The sequence below is a fragment of the Leopardus geoffroyi genome, chromosome E3, assembly GCF_018350155.1.
Source record: "Leopardus geoffroyi isolate Oge1 chromosome E3, O.geoffroyi_Oge1_pat1.0, whole genome shotgun sequence".
Taxonomy (NCBI): domain Eukaryota; kingdom Metazoa; phylum Chordata; class Mammalia; order Carnivora; family Felidae; genus Leopardus; species Leopardus geoffroyi.
The window spans coordinates 41,250,692-41,270,701 of NC_059340.1; the positions used below are offsets into that span (position 1 = coordinate 41,250,692).

The window sequence follows — 20,010 nt, forward strand, 5'->3', positions numbered from 1 at the left end:
ATAACCACCTCTATTCACAAATGACATGATCCCACAGACAAAAAATTCCGAAGATCCACAAAAATAAACACAAAACCCCACGCGACACTGGAGCTAATAAACTAACTCAGCAAACCCGCAGGGTACAAGACTGACACACAGAAATCAGATACACCAGCAATGAACAATTTGGCAAAGAAACTAAGGCAACAATTGCATTTACGAGTGCAGCCAAAAGATAAAATACCTACCAAAAAAACGCAACCAAGGAGGTAAAAGACCTACATGCTGAAAACTACCTAACACTGCTGGAAAACATTCTAAACACCTAAGTCGGTGAGAAGCATGCCCCTCCACCAACCGTGTGGCTGTAGCGTCAAGGTGACAGTACTACCCAAAGTATCTAAAGACACCGTGAAATCTCTATCGAAATTCCGTTGGCTTTTTTTGGAGAAATGAAAAAGCCAATGCTCAAATTTACATGGAACTGCAAAGGGCCCCAAATAACAAAACAATCTTAAAAAGTTGGAGGACTCACATTTCCTGATATGAAAACTTACTCCAAAGCTACAGTCATCAAAACGGTGTGGTCCTGACATAGCGACAGACACGCGGACCAGAAGAGAACGGAGAGCTAACAGACCCTCACACATATGGTCGAATGATTTTAGACAAGGGTGCCAAGGCCACTCAGGGAGACGGCAGTCTTTTCAACAAATGGTGCTGGGAAAGCAGGATCTAAGCACTAAACGATGAAGTTGGGCCCTTACCCCACACCATATTCAAAAATTAACTCCAAATGGATGGAAGAGCGGCAACTATTAAAAGTCCCAGAAAAAAAAAATAGATTTACCAATGGATCCTTAGATGGGATGCCAACAGCAGAAGCAACAAAAGGAAAACCAGATAAATTGGACACCATCAAAATTTTAAACTTTTGTGCCTCTAAGAACGTTATCAGCAAAGTGAAAAGACAACCCACACAGTGGGAGAAAATATTTGCAAGTCATAGATCTGATAAAAGTCTAGTATCCAGGATAAATAGAGAACTCTTGCGGCTACACCACAAAAAAGACAAACCAATTCAAAAGGACTTGATTAGCCATTTCTCCAAGAAAGGCACACAACCGGCCAAAAAGCACATGAAAAGATCCTCGACATCCTCAGTCGCTGGGAAATGCACATGAAAACCACAACGGGATATTACTTCACACCCACTATAATGGCTCTGATTTTTTTTTTTAATAAACATGACAAGTACTGGCAAGGATGTGGAGAAATTGGAGCTTCTGTATCTTGCAGGTGGGATGTGAAGGACACAGCCACTGTGGAGACAGCCAGGCAGCACCTAGGAGGTTAAACGTGGATCAACGACCACATGACCCAGCAACTCCACTTGGGTGCGTGTGTCCAAAAGAGTTCGAAACAGGGAGTCAGACAGATACTCGTGCATGAACGTTCACAACGGCCAAAAGGTGAAAACCCCAATGTCCACCAACAGACGAACACATGAACAAAACGTGGTCTCTCTGCACGAGGAACAAGGAATAAAGTTTTGTCGCCTGCTACAATGTGGAAAACCTTAAAAGTATTGTGCTCCGTGAAATAAGCCAGACACAAAAGGTCACCCATTACATGGCTCTATTTATACGAAATATCCTCAATAGGTAAGTCTGTAGAGACCGAAAGACTAGTGATCGCTAGAAGCTGGAGCGCGGGGAGAATGAAGAGTGACAGCATCGTGGGTTCCTCTTGACGGGATGAAGCAGTTGGGGACTAGAGGGAGGCGGTGGGTCCACAACACTAGGATATACATACTCAGTGCCACCAACTGTTCCCTATAAAATGGTCAACTGTGGCAATGCTGTCTTCACCTTAAGTTTTCAAAATGAAACAAAAGCGAAGGAAAGCCTCCTCAGCGTCCCAAGACCCTGGACCTCCCTGTCTCAGGGGTCCAGAGACCTCACACTGCCACGATCGAGTGGGAACGCAGGGAGAGCCAGCAGATAAAGCGGCCATCCCTTCTGTGTTAAGTGCATAGGGCTAGATTCCCTCAAGGCCAGGACATAAGGTGGTACTTAGCCAGTGGGATAGAAAGCGGGTGTGCAGAGACAGTGTATGACCGTCCACGAACTTTCTTCTAACGGAAGATCTAGGAAGGACAGTTACAGGTACACAAGTACCAATCGGTCGTGGGAAATCTGAGCAGACGGAAGGGCAGCCATGGTTACGTTATGTTGGTGAGGCACAAGCCTTTGCCATCCGGATGGCTTCTGCCGAGGCTTCCGCCCTGTGGTTACCTGGTGTCAGCTCAGCACGTAGCATGGATGGGGTTACGCCCCACCTCCTCAGGTGTGTGGTCACCTTGCTCCACTGGGACTGACCTGGCTGGGTTGGCAGCAGCCTCCAGGCTGGGTGGCTCATTGTTGGGGATCCACATATGCCCACGTGTTTCTACATAGTCCAAACTGTTACAGCTTCATAATCCTGGCACCTGGTGGTTTCAGCCCCCCGATTCTCAAAACTGCCTATCACTACTGGCCCAGTGCTCAAAACAAGCTGAAGTTCTTATTCTAGCAGTTCACGTGCAAACGGTGGACGGTGTCGTTTCTTCCCCTCCCGCCCTCTTCCCCTCCCGCCCTCGTGCCTCTCTTTCTTATCTTGTGCTGGCATCCAGGGTGAGGCCCACCATCTCCCTTAGGACCTCATCTCTTTCTTAGCCTAGAAGCTGTCCGTTTAAAAATCTCACTATGGTGAGCTAATCTACTACGCTTTACAAATACTAGGTAAAATATAAACAAACTTGATATGTGAACTCACAAAAAGAAAAGTGGAAAAATCTGACCCAAGAAGAGAAGCCAAAAAGCCAGAATGGTGCACCCCAGGCTGCAGGGAAGAGGCACCTTGTCCTGACAACGTGGGGACTCCCAACAAAGACCTTTGCATCAAACTAGAACCTTTTCAGGGCCAAACATTTGAGAACAAGACCAATGGAACCCAATCTGGTTCTTTGAAAATACCAGTGAGACGGATAAACCTCTAGCTACAACGATCAAGGGAAAAAGAGAGAAAAGACAAATTCTATCAGGAAGGAAAGCAGGGCCATCACTACAGATCCAACAAACACTGAAAGGGTATTAACATTATCAGCTTTATTCTGCATTAGAATACTAGATGAAATTTTTTAAAATCCCTGAAAAGACATAAATTACTAAAACTGAGTCACAAAGAAAGAGAAAACCCAGTCTCCTAACAATTGAAGGAAATGAATTTGTGACTTAAAACCTCGCACAGAAAATTTCAGGCTGAGATGACTTGACTGGTGTATTCTATCTGACATTTAATGAAAGAATGACATCATCTGCACAAACACTCATACACTGCTGGTCAGAGTATAAAAAAGGTACAACTGCTCTGGAAACGTTTGGCATTTCTGAAAACACTGAGCATAATCTACCATACAACCCAGCCATTCTAAGTATCTACCCAAGAAAAATGAGAAGACAGACTTGTGAGCCATGCTTTTAGCAGGTTTATTCAGACCAGCCAAATACTGGGAAACAGCCCAGGGGTCCACCAGCAGAAGGGTAGATGAGCCCATTGTGCTCTATCCACACACAAACAATCCTTAGCAATTAGTAGATCATATTATTGACACACATCACCACACATTTGAACCTCAAAAACATGCTCAACTAATGAATCCAGAGACAAGAAAATATACACCGTACGATTCCACTTATACGGAACTCTTAAGGAGGAAGGAAGTCTCAACTGTGGTTACCTGGGGCCACGATGGGCAGGGGCTGACAGAAGAGCAGAACAAGGGAGTCTGCAGGGAGCTAGAAACATTCCAGGTCTCAACTGCATGGCAGGTAACGTGGCATCTGTCAAAAACCATCAAGCTGTACGCTTCAAGGAGATGCAATTTATGGAAACTGCAGTAGACTCTCCAAACAAAGACCTGATTTGTAGTGTTTTTTTTTTTTCAATTCCCATGATCTAAACACACTGCATCTGATTTCGGCACGGAAGTGGAGAGGGATACACACAGTCAGCTCTCGTGTGGCGGTATAAGCCGGCGCCTGCACACTGTCACCTGTACCTCAATCAAGTTGATTTTGAAAACAAAAGATGACAAAGAAACCCCAAAATATCCCTACACCAGGCTACGCTAAGTAACACTGGCAGTGCCAAGTAGACAAAGGCACAGAGCACTCACAACACTGGCTCACCTGGGACTCAACAGATGCGCGGACAAGTACCTTCGAGGAGGCCTGCGCTGGAGGTCACCAGCACTGTTCCTAAGAGACGAAAACTGCCAGGTCAGCACCAAGAGAAGAACGGACAAACGGACGTTCGTGGAATACTTCACTGCGGCAAAGAGCACCGACCATCTAGAACCCCTGGCAGACGGGGTGAATGTCACAGGCACGCTGCTGAGCCAGGGGGCCTGAAGCACTGAGGCAAAGGCCGCACGACCGAGTCACAGGTGTGAAGGATGACACTGGGGGCCACACAGGGCCAGGCGACGGTGGGGGTGACACAGACGTCTAGTGGTGTCCTAGCTCTTGGCCGGATGGCAGTTACGCTGACATTCGGTTTGTGGCAGTTTCCTGAGTGCACACATTTTGTGGGCTTTTTCTGTGTGTTCCGATTCACAACTAAAATATTCTAAACACAAAAACCTATGTTTCCATTGTCAAGGGGGAGAGCCTACTTTATTTCCGGTATTTTATTATCAAGAACCCTACGCTGTTGTCCTTTCACAGGCACACACAAGCAAGCGTAAGCACAACGGATGTCCGCTCCCCTCCCGAGTCCTGATGCACCTCTGCCCCATCCTCTCGTGTCTCGACTGCGCTCCTCCCCTGCTTGCTGCCACCCCTCCCCACCCGCCGTTTTTCACTCTTTGCAAGTGTTTCTGTCCTCTTTTTAAGCTGCCAGGGTACCTGTTCTGGCCCAGGCAGGGACCCGCAAAGCCCCCGCACGCCCCTTTTCTCCATGCAGGGCATCAGGGTGGTGACGTGGCTCTCCCGCGAGCGTGAACGTAGCTACCTAAGTTCGCCTGACGCCCGAGGGACACGTGCGAGCCTGACAAAGCTTGCCACCACAGAGAAGACGGACAGGCCCCCGTTCCCGCCCAGGGCTCCCTGCAAGGACACCTTGGCCTGAGGCGAAAAGCCAAGGAAGCTGTGACGGGCAAGGCCAACGAGACGAGATGATGCCTCCTGTCGAGGAGCAAACGGTGCCTTTGTCCTCGGGGAGGGTCGCCGGCAGTCACCTCCTCCTTGCGCTGGCTCTGGCGGGCGCTGCACCTGGGCCGTGGAGGGCACTCGGCGCCAGCCCTGCAGCTGGGGCCTTTCTGTGGTGGGCACACATTTGCATCTCAATAACCCCTGATTAATATTTAAGGAGCCAGCTGTCTGTGCCACATGGAAAAAGGGGGGAAAAAAACCCGCCTTGTTCCTTTAAGGGGTGGGCCCAAGACCCTTCATCAAGTGGCCTTCATCTCCCCACCGGGTCTTCACATTCACACGATTCTTCTCCACGAGAAAATACGAAGCGCCATTAGCGAGCTATCAGGGGCCGACTGTGTCCCCATCAATGCCCCTCAGTCCATTGTGGCCGCCGTGCAGCTGCAGGGCTGGCGCGACAAGCTGCCGGGCTGGGCCCCGTCCCTCTGTCTGTCCGTTGTCATCGGGCACTGCGTCCAGCGTGGCCTGTCACTGCCCCATCCAACGGAAGTGGACAGCATGTTCGGAGCTCAGACCCCGACGTGGGGGCTGAACCAGCCAGCGCCCCCGCCCGCCCATCACCGTCCCCCGACGCCTGCACAGCCGCCGGTGCAGAGAGCCCTCCCCTCGCTGGCCACCGCCCCAGGCCGGGTCCTGGCTCACAAGTCTGCCCAAGAAGCCTCCACTGTGGGTCTCCAGGCAGGTGTCAGTTGCAGTGGGTTAAACAGCGTCCCTCAAAAGGCACGTCCTCCCAGAACCTCAGGACATGACTGTCTTTGGAAAGAGGATCTTTGCAAATACAATTAGCTAAGAGGAGGTCACGCTAGAACACGGTGGGCCTTGGATCCAATGTGTGGTGTCCCTGTAGTAAGAGGAGACACAGGGAGAAGACCAGGGAACCCCGAACCTGCAGCCCCCAGTATCCCACACGCTCTGCGGCAGTGCAGGTAATGACTCTGGGCCCGGAGTAGCCGCTCACAGCCACCCCCCTCGCCAACCTGGTGGCAGGGGCCAGCTGCCTCCTGGACAGCAGCCCCACCGAGAAGGTCGGGGGTGGAGGGCGGCGGGGCCAACGGTCGCCTGGGGACCGCCCTCCCAAGCCCTGTCTGGCCCCTTGATCTCCACCCCGTGTGAGTCCCGGGCCCTCTCCAAGCCCTTAGCACCAAGCTAGGAACCACCCAGGGCCCCTCACCCCCACAAAGGGGGGCCTTTCGCCCTCAATACACAGGAACCCCTGGATCACCGAGTTCCTGGGGGGCTCTGCTGGGCATGCACGGGGGCCTCCACCTGGGGGAGGAGACAGTCCCGGGCCCTGCCTCTTCCACCCCCCCACCTGAGGGCCGGTCCAGAGGAAGCCACTCGTCCTCAGAGCTCATCATCAAATTCTTCCCCAGACCTGGGGCCTCTGGCTCCTGCCCACCCAGCACCTGCCCTCCCTCACGGCAGGTCCAGGCTAGGGGCCGCCGAGATCGTTGGGTTGACTCGACAGTCAGTCCCCTTCCCCAGAGGGAAGGCCACAAGGACAGGCTCTGCACGCACGCCTGCCTAGGAGGGGCCCTGCCCACCCCGCCCCCAAACACCGTTCCCTCCCCCCGATTCATGTGGGTCCCTGATCTGAGACTCAGCACCTTCCATCTCCCACCCCCACCCGGGGTCCCAGGCGAGGCCAACGTGTGAGGAGCAGAGGATCTCACCTCACCTGATCTTTTCCCTGCCCCTGGGGGCAGGTGAGTTTGGAGGTTTACAGGCAGGGCTGGGGCAGCCCCAACGTCACTGGCACTCGGGGTTTCTGCAGGGGACAGACAGAGGACAGGCTAGACCAGCGGAAGATTCTTGCCAAACCTCCGATAAAACGTCTGGTCTCCAAGTGTGGGATTTGGAGCTGCAGGTCAGAGCCGTGGGCGGGCCTCTTGGGTCATGGACTTCCCTGAGGAGAGACCCCCTGCTCCCCGTTCCCCAGGGAGAGAAAGTGCGGAACGCCTGGAGATGGCCCAGGCACACACACGTGCACTCACGAGCAGGCAGGGGCACGTTCGACAGCACACGCTAATATCACAATGTCATACACCGTGTGAACGGCTAGATATTCCAGACCTAGGAACCAGCACCCAGACCTGACCTTCCGCCCTGTGGGCCCGCAGGCCGCAGCCCGCCAGACCGAGGGCATCTACCCCAAGGGACAGCCTCCAAGCAGGAGCCACCTGCCGGAGGTATCAGCTGCCTTTTCCTTCTACGGCAAGGAACATAAGCTCCAGGCTTCGAAACGCCAAGGGAGGAACTCTCTCCGGGTTCCAATGCCCCTTCGAAAGGAAGGTCCAACACCGCAGGGGTGGGGACATCCGAGGCCAGCCCAGAGCCCACACGGTCTTGCTGACCGTCCCTGTGCCCCCACAGGATGCCCAGGAGGGTGGTGCCCGCTGCCTCTCAGGAGCCAGGAAGGTGCCAGGAGGACACGGTCTGCTGGGCCCGGCCCCCTGCCCAATCTGCAGCTGCGCTGACTGGCCCCACGCAGGGCAGCTGTGAGCAATGAGCCCACCGCACACAGCCCCCCGGGCTCATTCCACACTCGCTCTTCTTGCAAGATCTTGCTGGGGGGACACCTCCTTTCATCGCTGAGCGCTGGGGTTGGGGAAGAGCAGCGAAGCACAGAGGGCCTCCAGGTGGAGGCCGCAGCTCTGGAAGCCTCCAGGCAGCTCTGCCCCCTGACCCCACAGAGATACCACACAGTAGTCCTCCCTTCCCAAGTCCCCAGCGCCAGGGGAGGGCACTCGGGAGGGCTCCATGCCTTCTCGGGGTTGGTTCTGCCCTAGCCCAGCCACGCCCGAATGGCCGGGGCAAGACAGCTGCCAGTGCAGGAGGGACAGCCACATGCAACACAGAAGATGCCAGGTCCCCGGACTCAGTGGGACACACCTTTTTAGGACTGGGGTCTCTGGCTCGGGTTCCAAGAGCAGCTCGGCTCGGGAGCAAGATCTAAACGAGGGTGGTCTCCCAGAACAGGCTGGCGGAGAGGCAGGAGGGTGAGAAAGCCCGGCAACGGGGGCGCAGAGTAAACGCGGCCCCCATTGGGCAAGGGGCAAGTCCCATCTCTAGGGATGGGACCTTACTTAGGATCTTTGCTGTTGTCATTAAAGGCCTCAAGAGGAGATCGTCTTGGCTTACCGGGACAGATCCTGAATCCAGTGACAACCATCCTTACAAGAGAAACACAGGAGAGACCACATGAATACAGAGGCAGAGCCTGGAGGGATGCGGCCACAACCCAAGGGATGCCCGGAGCCCCCAGAGGCAGGAAGGAGCCTCCTCTGGAGCCTCTGGAGAGAGCACGACCCCACGAGGGTCTTCATCTCAAACTCCGGCCTCCAGGACTCTGACGAAATAAGCTCCTGGTCCTCAGCTGCCTAGCTGGTGGTAAATAGTTCCATCAGCCTTAGGACACCAGCACAGCCACCATCCCAGCCGTGATGTGGGCGCAACAGGGCAGCCCCATCGACCCACGCTTCCTCTAACTGCTCTGGTCAGCCCTGGGGGAACAGCTGCCCCTCAGCCTTGACCTTGGGCTACACCTGAGCTACCGAAAGTGAGAAGGAGAAACTTTGATAACTTAGATGGAACGGACCAATCCCTCAAATCCACAAAATGCCAAACTCATCCACGTTACTAGATATTCAATAATATGTAACTGATAAAAACATTCGATTTGCAGTTAAAATATAAATGTCCAGGTCCAAGTGGTTTAACTGGTGAATTCTGCCAAACATTTAAAGAAAAAACACCAATTCTACCCAATCTCTTCTAGAAAGTACAAAACAAGGGAACACTTCCCAATTCATGTTATCAGGCCAGCATTACCAAAACCAAACCCAGGAGGGACAACACAAAAAAACCACAGACCGACATATCTCACGAACGTAGAAAAGTCCTTAACAACATACCAGCCAATGCACCAGCTGTAGACACGTAAACGCAGAATCACATGCCGTGACCAAGTGGGGTTCACCGCAGAAATGCAAGAGTAGTTTGAAAATGGAAAATCAAGGCGCCTGGGTGGCTCTGTCGGTTGAGCCTCCGACTTCAGTTAAGCGTCCGACTTCGGCTCCGGTCATGATCTCACGGTTCCCGGGTTCGAGCCCCACGTCGGGCTCTGGGCTGACAGCTCGAAGCCTGGAGCCTGCTTCCGATTCTGTGTCTCCCTCTCTCTCTCTGCCCCTTCCCACTTGCACTCTGGTCTGTCTGTCTCTCTCTCTCAAAAGTAAACGTTACCAAAAACAATGGAAAATCAATTAAAAGACTAAGAAAAAAAACACACGATCAATAGATCGCGGAAAGAATACTAGGCAAAATCCAACATGTATTCGTGACCAAAAAAAATTTGTTTTACCTCTCAGCAAATTAGCAACCAAGCGGAACCTCCTCGGCCTACTGATAAGCTCTACCCCACCACTGCTGCGGTGCCTGCCAGCAGCTTGGGCACAAGACAAGGACGCCTGTCCCGCCACCGCCCTTCAGAGCCACGCAGGGAGGGAAGGGAGAGAGAGGAATTACACTGAGTGAAAGAAACCAGATACATGAGGCCATGTACAGACCGGCCGCACTTCACGCGCAGTTTTGGGACAGGTGGGGCCCTTCTGGACAGATGGACAGACCTGAGGGAGCACAAGGAGCTTCCAGGGCAATGGTGGGGGCAGGGGCATGGGTTACCGACGGGCCCTTTTGTCGGAACCCACAAGCCGTGGGCAGTCACACTCTGTTTCACAAACGGAAGCGTAGGGGACCTCGGCGTGTCTGTGGCCCTCCGTCTCATCAGTACGGAAGCCACGGCCCAGGTCCCTCTAAGCCCCCTGAGGATGCCCACACTGTAGCCCAGCCCCTCACCTTAACTCAATTCCATCTGTAAAGACTCTATCTCCAAACAAGGTCACGTTCAGAGGAACTAGGGACACACCTTCGGGGGGCACCATCCAGCCCGCCCCCAGGAAGGCACTGCCAGCCTCCACACACTCATGCAGCCTGGTGTGCGCCTCCCAGGCCAGTCCCTGGCAACCCCGCTCCCCCTTCGCAGCCTTCGGTGACGGCCCACGTGGGGGGCTCACACACGCCAGAGGGGAAGGGCCTCTGACCCTCACAGATCTCCTGGTGGGCCCCCCTCCTACCCCAAGTTTGGTAACATGCTGGATCCAGTGTCAGCCTGGGTGAGGCCTGCCCCACGCTGCCCTCCTGGCAGCTCTCGGCTTGAGGAGCCCCAGAGGGACGTCCCCACATGAGCATGACTTGTGAGGCCCATCGGCGATGACAGCTAGAGGCAGGAAGGAAGCTGGTGCATCCCCGGCTTACGGCCGAAAGGACCTGGGGCCGGATGCCTCCCCGTGAGTCCCTCCACCAAAACTCTGACGCTTCGAGGTGACTCTGGTCTCTGAGAAGGCGAGAATGGGACCAGACCTTGCCCCTCCCCCCCAGGCCTGCCAGGCTCTGGGCGGGGCCTCCCCAGGGACTGGCGCCCAGGCCTGCAGGCGTCCCCCTGCGGCTCCCAGCTCCCAGCTGACAACCCTACAGGCTTCGGAGGAGCCGCCTGGGCTCCTCTGCCGGAAGTTACATTAGGAATTTCATCTCTTCCTTACAGACCTGTTCAGAGTGCCTATTTCTGCTTGACACAGTTTTGGTGGTTTCTGTCTTTCCAGGAATCTATACATCTGATCCGGTGACGGCCAGTATGCGGTTTTCACCACAGCCCCTTGTGACCTTCCCTAAGTCGGCGTAAGGCCTGCGGGCAGCCTGGCCTCATTCCTATCTCACAGCAAAGAGGTCAGGAAGTCGTCCTCCACAGTGCCGTGCATCTGTGCTGCACACTCTCTTTCAAGTTCAAGAAATGACGTGCTGTATTCCTAATTTTCTGAGGGTTTTTGTCATAAACTGGTGTGGAAAATTAAACGCTTTTCACCATCAACTCATAAATAGTACCGACTCTCAGATATAAAACTATATTATTAAATCCCTAATAATGATGCACATGTTTATAAATGCCTATCTCTAGGATACAAATATCTAGAAATATAAATAAAATTCCTTTTATCAACAACGGTACTCTGATTTTCTGTATTTTTCCCTACTTTCGCTCTACTTGTTTGGCGTGTTGGAGGGGTGTGTTCAAGTCTCCACAGACATCCCCAGCTCTGTCCTGAAAGTCACTTGTCACGTCCAGGGCCAGGTCATGCAACAAGAGCCGGCTGTTAGCATCTTGTCAGAGACTCTCCGACCACTGGCTCGAACGCCAGGGTGGACACCACAGCGGTGACATCTCCCCTTGGGGCCGTCACTTGAAGAAAGCCAGCAACACGCTTTCAACCTGCAAGCTCTACACCATCTCCCCAGGCCTTGCTTTCAATATTTATTCGTTTTCTTGATATCTAGTGAGCTCGTTTGTTCGGTTCGGTCTGGGTTTGTTTTCTTGTGTCCTTTTAACTATCAAGGCAACCCGTGTTAGGGTGAGAAGCCCGGGAACCCCAGGGACGGGGGAGGAACTGTATCTGACTCTGACCAAAGCCTACAGACATTTCAGAGAGGGTGGCATGTCCACACGGTCACGGGGCCAGAGCAGCCCTGGTCCTCAGGTTGGAACCACAGGGTTCTGGGTGGGGACAGCCCCGTGTCCTGGGCTTACCTGCATTCTCACGGTGCCTCTCGGCCTCTGACAGTGAAAAAAGACAAAGGGCAAAAACCACGGAAATCACATGGCTGTGAGTCTGGAGAGAAGGAACCCGCCTGTGTTCTCAGCTCTATTTTCAGACTGTGACCCAAACATCTGCTCCCCTGAAGTCGTCCCCCGTCCCTGGCTGTGAGAGGGGGATGCATGAAGCAGAGACTCTGCAGAGCCCCCTCCAGGGCCGACGGGCCCCTCATAACAAAGGGGACCCATGTCCCTGGGGTCTGTGTCCTGTCCAGACGGCTCCAGAACAGGAAGGTGACCGGGGCCAGCCCAAAAGCCGGTGTGGGGCCACCACTGGGAAGGGGCAGATGCTGGCCCACTTGGGGCACGCAGGAAGGGCGTGTGAGACCCTGCAGGCATCCCCGGGGGACCAGCCCGTCCTCCACCTGGGGCGTCCTCGGGTGACCGAGTCAGCCCACCACCCCTCTCCCACTCCTGCTGATAACAGCGCCTGCTAGGAGCCCGCACCAGCAACTTCCGCCACAGATTATGTCCAAGGCCCACAACAGAGGAACGCGTGCCCTGCCAGGTTCCAGACTCCACTGGCCAGGGCCTGATTGAGCCCGCGTGAGCCCCCCACCCAGCCCCCTCCCTCCCAGCGTGTCCAGCTGCCCGGCGATTCCTCCACTTCCGGTCCAAACGCCTGACGCACCAGCCCGCCTCGCCAGTCCCCCACCGTCCTCACAGCCTTCCCCAGCACTTGCCGCGGATCCCACCCCAAAGCATGTCCCCAGCCAGGGCTCCAGCTGCCCCGCCCGGCCGCCCCACCTGCCTCATCCCCGCTCACGGGGCTCTAGGACACGCTGCCCTTCCCGGCGGACCCCTACTCACGCTCCTCTTCTCGGAGAGATGGCCCGACGCCCGGCAGCGTAGAGTCCGCGAGTTTCCGCCGTGGTCCCCTGGCTTCTGCTCAGGAGCCAAGGAGGCGCCATCTGAGCCGACTCCCCGCCTCCCGCTGCCAGACCGCCAACGCTGCGCCTGCGCACAGCCTGGAGCAGGCGGCAGCGTGCGGACAGTGCGGCTGCGCGACGGGGGAGCCTCGAGGCCAACTGCAAGGCCTGCAGCTGCGCCTGCGCACGGCCTCGAGCAGGCGGCGGCGTGCGGACAGTGCGGCTGCGCGACGGGGGAGCCTCGAGGCCAACAGCGGGAGCCTGCAGGTGCGCCTGCGCACAACCTCCAGCAGGCAGCGCCTTGCGGCCGCGAGAGATGCGCTGTCGGTGGCAGTGGCCTGTGGCTGTGCCTGGGCACAGCCGTCTCCCCTCCCCAGGAAGCTCCGCTGCGGCCACCCGCGTTCCCGGGGCCACCCTGCCCGGCACGTGGCCGAGTGGAGAGCCAGCAGAGCCGATCTGGTCCCCCCGCGAACCCCGTGTGCCGCTCGAGCCGCGGTTGCTCAGCTCGGCCTGTGCACTGTAGGCGGAGTCCGCCTCTCGCCCACCTGCAAGGGCCCAGGAAGCACCGGGCGCCGGGTGGCAGGAGTCTCGAGTTCTGGCCCCGCTAGGAAAAAAATGACATGGAATAACTATGCCGTAGTGACATTTCATGCGGAGGGCAATAAATGCGAATTTCCAGATGAAGCGGCTACGGTGGGGGGCGGGACCCTGACCACACCCGTTCCAGGGAAGAAAAAAGCCTCCAGCGAACCGCAGCCCCCAGCAAAAACGGGCCCTAATGACTCCACAGATGAACTCCACCACATGTCTAGGGACCAGATGGTCACAGCTTGCCCAGTTGTTCCGGCGCCCTGAAGTGGAGGGGCACACGCTAAACTGTGCCCGCCGGTGGAGCCCCCCGCCCGCCCAGAAGTGCTGACCCCAGCCCGTCCTGGAAGGCCAGCCGGCAGAGCCCCACCGCAACAGGAGCTCTGACCCCCAGACCCTACTGGAAGGTGCAATGGGTGGGAAGACAGACATGGTGACCACGTGGGGGACTGACGCCCAGATGCCACGGCCCGCCTGGTTGCTGGGAAATCCATTTGTGAAAGTCACTCTTGACAGACCCAAAGAGAAAAATCACATGCTTTCTCCCCATAGGTGCACAAAAAGCCTCTGGCAAAATTTAACACCCATTCCTGATAAAAGTACAAACAGTAAGGAAAATAGGAAGTGACAGCCGCTTTCTTAACATAGTAACATAGCCTTTTCTGAAGCAGATGCTGGTGTCATTAGGGGCAAGATGAGGAGTATGCTTGCCTTCACCGCCCGCCAGCCCGGCCCTGGAGGCCTCAGCCGCTGCAGTCAAACACGGGGAACCCGTCAGGGCCCCGAGAACAGAGCCCAAAGCCAGCTGTGTCCATTTGCAAAGGCTACACTGATGTACCTAGAAAACGCTGGAACAGTAATATGCAGTAAACTTTTCACGATGAAGGGATGTCCCACAGGCTCAGTGTCAGAAACCCGCCAAGCCCGTGCGGCCACCAAGCACTGGAAATGGGGCGAATGTGGCGGCATCGTGAGCCTTTGGTCTCATTTCATCTCATCTGTACACGCGAGCTTAGCCACATGGGACTCCCGACCGGGCAGCGAGCGTGGCACCAGGCCATCAACAGGGAGGAAACAGACTCAAAGGATAAACGAACTCAGTAAGGCTAAAACTAACACACAAAAACCAAAAGTCCTCATAGCTGCACAAAGTCACCAGTTGGAGGATGGAATGGCGAGGGACCCCGTCAACGGTGGCAAGCAAGAAGGTGAGGTACTCGGAAAGGCCCCCAGGAGAAGTGGGAGTCCTTCCCGGGACAGAGAACTGAAGACCTGTGAATGCAGACTGCAGAGTAGAGACCATGTATCGTTGCAGCAACACGAACGGCCGCCCCGGGGGCAGCGCAGCCTGGTGTGGGGAACACAGCCCGACACATTCCACTCTGCAGATTCAGGTGTGAGAAGGAGAAAGCAAACACAGGAACACGTGAACGTTTGGGCAACCTGCCAGAAAAGAACCCGGGGATCCGCTGTACTGTTTTTCACAACTTTTCTCTAAAAGTGAGATGTGGGGCGCCTGGGTGGCTCAGTCGGTTAAGCGCCCGACTTCAGCCAGGTCACGATCTCACGGTCCGTGAGTTCGAGCCCCGCGTCGGGCTCTGGGCTGATGGCTCAGAGCCTGGAGCCTGTTTCCGATTCTGTGTCTCCCTCTCTCTCTGCCCCTCCACCGTTCATGCTCTGTCTCTCTCTGTCCCAAAAATAAATAAACGTTGAAAAAAAAAATTTTTATAAAAGTGAGATGTATTCAAAATCAAAAAATAATTTACGAACACCCACGTCCTGGGCCCAGGTGCTCCCTGGCAGGAACTCAGATCACGCTTGGTCTGTGAGGGTACCTTCTGCTCGTTCCGGCCTTTGTGATTACGTCCTGAAAGTCTCCCGACGGCTTCTCACGCAGCCACTGAGAAGAACCCAGCAGCTCCGGACACACCGATGCTGTGCAATCCCCACGGCGTCCTGGGGCTGAGGGAGGAGGGCAGATGATGCACGGGGCCTCTGCACGCGTACAGCATCCCCGGGATGCCCGGCCTCGCGACCCACCACCACTAGGCTGGAGCTGGAGGCATTGAGCTTGGGAAAAGCCACATTTCTGTGCGTTTCTCTCAAAGCTAATTTTTTTTAATATAAATGGTTTTTCAATACTGTCAAATGGAAGAGGGCACAGCTGGGACCTGCACTAGGTTGAACCCTCCCACGAAATGATGTGCCTCAGTCCTGACCCTGGGGATCGCAGCATGGGGCCTTACTTGGAAACAGGGCCACTGCAGGCACCATCAGTAAGAGGGAGTCGGTGACCAGCCGGAGTCGGTGAGTCCCATCCCAACAAGAGAGCAACGCCGTGTGCCCCTGGAGGCAGAGAGGGGGTGACGCATCCACTAACCAAGGGATGGCGAGTATGTCTGGCACCACCAGAGGCTGGAAGATGCACAGGGTGCCCCCCCAAAGGCAGCACGGCCCCGCGACACCTCAGTTTAGGGCTTGCGGCCTGCAAGCTGACAGGGATGCCTGCGGTTTGAGCCCTGAGTCTGTGGCTTCGTTAGGGCAGCCCCAGGAAGGTAATAAGACCCTAAAGACAAACAGAAATTCCTGAGTCCACGGTGGGCCCAGCGTCCACGAGCCCTCCATTGGCCAGGGACACCCCCTCCTCCGTCCCTGTCACAGGATGTGGAACGGGTCCCCCTGCTGTAGCGAGAAACCACCTCTGGCTTGTTCAGCGCAAACACGATTTCCACCGGTCGCCAGGACACGCAGGAAGCTCCACGAAGGAAATGTGCAGAAGGCACCAGAAGCTCAGAGGAGCTACAGATGCAGGTCCGCCACCCACAGCACCGGGGACGGGGCGTGTGGTGACCAGAGAGCAGAGGACAGTGACCGGCACGCGTCCCAGTGGCCGCAGTGGCTGCCGGCACGGCGGAGCAGGAGTAGCCGCGTCAGCCCGAGGGTCTCACGGGTGTGCAGGCCGGCGGCCTCGGGGTGGGCATCACGCGGCTGCAGGAGCGGAAGCCGACGCCCAGGCGAACGCCGCTCATTCTGCAGTCCTAGACGTGAACACACGCAGCACCCCAGCCACAAGGGCTCACCAGGCGCCCCACTGCGTCTTCACAGCCGCGACCTGGCTCCAACGGGACCGCCGGCGTCTCAGCCCCCGTCCCGAGGGGACGTGGGGTGGACACGACCACACCCAGAGCTGGTGGTGGAACCAGGCTCCCCTCCACCTCCCTGCTGGCCCTGAGCAGAGGCCAGGGCAGACCGCTCTGCCCTTCCCAGAAGGAGCAACCCTAAAGCCACAGAGGGTCGGCCCGAGGTCCCCCCGCCCCCGCCCCCGGACTGGCAGTCACACTGGCATTGTGGCAGCAGGGCTCTGAGCAGCACAGGGGGGATCCGCGCTATGGAGACAGGAGCCACGGGCTCCGACACGGAAAACCCAAACGAGCCTGTGGACGCGGTGGAGCCGAGGCATCAGCGAACTCATGGCTCTGGTGGGAGCGGTGGGAGCGGTGGTAGACGTAGGCACCCACGGAAGCGTGTACTTTCTTAAATCCGCGTCTGCCAGAGGCACCAGGACAGAGGGGACGGGCGGAGGATCTCAACACCGGAGTCCCGGACAACAAGGAAGGACGCCCCCAGGACAGGCTCCCACTGGCCGTGGCCCAGGCAGCCGGAGCCTGAAAGTACGAGGAAATCACATAAATGAACGAAGAGAGTTTGATGCGAAGCAGGGCACTGGCAGTTTCCAGGCTACCAGGGGACAAGGGGCCTGGACGGTTCCTTGCTGACAGAGCACGGGGGAATCACGCCCTCCCCCATGGCACATGCCAGGCCCACTCCTGCACGCACACGCGCGCGCGCGCTCGCACACACACACACACACACACACACCGCCTCCTGTAGCGTGGTGACGTCAGGCCGACTCAAATCCGGGGACCCACTGGGCGGAGCCTGAGCTCTCCAGAAATAAATGAGATGCAGCAGCGTCAACCTCTTGGCCCAGGGCCCACTCCATGAGCGCCCCAGCTTGCACAGGGTCCACACGTGGCAGCTCGTGGGTGTCACAGAGCTGATCCCCTTCCCCAAAGGACCCTACAGCGTGGATTAACTTTTCTGTTGACTCTGCTTTGGAGTTTTCCTAAGAATTTAGTGACCCTCCCTTGGCACAGAGAATGACCTCAGATTCCAGGAGGGGGTCCTGACCCGGAGGAAAGACTCCCAATGACTTTGCTGCTCCAGGCAAGAGCCTTGACCTCAGACAGGTCTGCGTGGGGAGCATCAGGAGGCGGGCCACCCCGTGCAAGGCGCTGGCGGGGAACTCAGAGCACACAGAGCCGAGAGGGACCAAGGTGGGCACGTGGCAGGGGTTCCGGGCTGACGGTGCCACTGTCCCGGGGCACCCCCCATCCCTCCCCCAGCCAAGATGGGCACCTATCATGGTGTTTCCAGGGGCCGCTTCCTACCCCACTGGTTCCGGTGGTGCTGGACAGGACCCCCGAGGCCTGGCCCCTCGCTGTGGCCAGAGGGGTGAACAAGGTAGCCTGGGTCCGTGAAGGGAGGCCTCCCCAGAGCCCAAGCTCCAGCGCAGGCTGCCCGTGGGCCTCAACGCAAGGCCCGTTTGGATTCCAGGGAGCGTGTCTCCGTGACCCACATGTGCAGGCCACGCAGGGCTGCTACCCTGAGGGGACGTACCCCAGCCCCATCCTGCCACTTGCTTACCCGAAAGCTGCCTGGTGAGATCCAAATTCACTTCTCTTCTTTGTGTGTATTTTCTCTGGAGCCCGACCCATGGGCTTTTCTGCATTCTCTTTGAGATAAAAATCAAAAACAAATCTTTAAAGGCCATCTCCAAAAACCACAGAATGGCTGGAATTAAATAAACATAAAGCTTGTGGTTTTCCTCTCAGGAACTTCCTGCCTAACTGAAATGCACTGAATCAGCAGCACCTCAGAGCCCAGGCGGAGGCTCCCAGGACCCCGGGCTCAGCCTTGGGGCAGGGGCCACACCCAAAGGTGACCACGTCCCACCCTAGTGAGCCCCGGGCAGCCCTGCTGGCCTAGTGCAGCGAAGAAGACGTGGGAGTAGCTTCCCGTTTGAGAGGAAATTCCCTGAGGCCTGCACACCATCAACACAGTGTGAGCCGATCAGGGTCCCCCAAATAGTCATGTCCACAGAGGAGAGGCTCCGGGCAAAGACAGCTTATTACGCCCACGGGTGGCAGAGAAGGGCCCACAGACACAGGGCACAGGAAGCACCAGAGTGTTGGGAGCAGCGGCCTGAGTTGGGGCGGCAGGCTGCAGGCTTGAGATTCGAACGGGCTTGGGCACGACCGCCCGCTGCTGCCCAGTCCCTGGCCCTGGTGATCTAGGACACGGGGAACGCCCGCGCTGTGTGGGACGTGGACAAGGGGCGGTGGGGCCATGGACGCAGGGCTGTCCAGTTCCACAGGAGGCTCCAAACTTCCGCCTCCTCCCACCCGAGAACCTCCCACGTCAGAAAGGAGGCCACTGAGCTGCTGTCACTCGGGGCACGACCAACACAACGTGTGCGCTTTTCTCCTGACATCAGCCGAGTCTGCCGCGCTCCGGACACCAGCCGGGGGCCCTGCGACTGAACTCAATCCCGATACCAACCGCCAACGTCAGTGCAGACCCCCCGGGCTGAGGGGCCCCTCGAGACTCCCCCATGTCAGGTGCCACAGTATCAGGTCATCCGGAGAGTTTGGGGGTTTCTTATGAAGAATAAGACTCGGGAACAGGGATGGAAGAGACACACAGGGCAAGGGGTGAGGAAGGGGCTCGGAGCCTCCAGGCCCTTCGGGGGAAGGGGGGCGGGGAGATGCGGGGGGTGGGGGGGAGGCACCACCCTCCCGGCACCTCCGTGGGTCCCTTCTCCCCAGGAGCCCAGGGGCTGTTCTGGCGGTTTCATTACAGAAGCGCGATTGATCGTGTCACCAGAGGCTGGGCGTCAATCCCCATCACTTTGCTCCTCCACTGGTCTCTCTGGGAGCAGCCCCCAGGCGCCTCAGCAGCAAGCCAAAGAGCCTCACCCGCCCCAGGGGCCAGTGCCTGGGGACAAAGATCAAATGTCGACTTTTTATCATCCCACAGGCCTCTTCCGAGGAACATCCTGCAGCTGTCTTGAAAGCCGAGGTCCGGGAACAACTTTTTTGATCCGCAGGCGCAGAGCGGCGGCCCCAACGCAGCCTGTGCGCAGACGCGTGGCTCTGCTCGCGGCCTCCCTGCGGGCGGCTCGTGGAAAGCAGGGCCAGGCGGGGGCAGATGCCCGCATCTCCCGGAGGGGCCCCAGGAGGAGACGCAGGGAACCACGCAGACCCAACCCGCCCCACAGACCGATCCGCGGAGCCGCCCCGCGACCCCCCCCCCCCCCCCCCCGCACACGAGGACCTGTGCCGCAGTGTCCACAGCAGGGCAGAGTCCGCCCACAGGGGAGGGTGGGCAACACGGGGCCCATCCACAGGATGGAATACCACCCTGCCTCAGAAAGGAAGGGGATTCTGACGCGCGCTCCGACACGGACGCACCCGGAGGACGTCGCGCCCGCGGAAAGCCGCCGCCACAGGAACATGCTGTGGTTCCCCTTCTGGGAGGTCCCTGGAGGGGT

The 20,010-nt window shown here is 57.0% G+C and overlaps 1 long non-coding RNA gene across 1 annotated transcript; it reads right to left on the reverse strand.

Annotated features, from left to right (window-relative positions):
- Positions 1-15,365: 15,365 nt before the first annotated feature.
- Positions 15,366-19,766, reverse strand: LOC123589439. Its single transcript, XR_006708340.1, has 3 exons — positions 19,318-19,766; positions 18,105-18,192; positions 15,366-17,062 (listed from the first exon to the last, which is right to left on the reverse strand). It is a non-coding gene; the product is annotated as an uncharacterized LOC123589439 (long non-coding RNA).
- Between the last annotated feature and the right edge of the window lie 244 nt (positions 19,767-20,010).